A 255-nucleotide genomic window follows, 5' to 3' on the forward strand; every position below is an offset into this window, starting at 1 on the left:
GTGACAGGGATCAGCTCCAGGGAGAGTATTCATCCATCGACTGACCTCGCCCTGGGAGCAGCTCAACGAGCTGTACCGTGGCGCTTCAAGTGAAATACGGATACTTGGTACCGGTACTAAAAAAAATTTTAAAAATTAAATATGCACACAGTTGCTTTATCAATCATAAGTGTATTTCCCTTAGTGACAGTGACTGGTGACAAAGCAAATTCACAGACACAAAGCCTCTGCGCCCTGGTGTCCTGCAGAGCCTGC

The sequence above is a fragment of the Pterocles gutturalis genome, unplaced genomic scaffold, assembly GCF_000699245.1.
Source record: "Pterocles gutturalis isolate BGI_N339 unplaced genomic scaffold, ASM69924v1 scaffold477, whole genome shotgun sequence".
In the NCBI taxonomy this organism is placed as follows: domain Eukaryota; kingdom Metazoa; phylum Chordata; class Aves; order Pterocliformes; family Pteroclidae; genus Pterocles; species Pterocles gutturalis.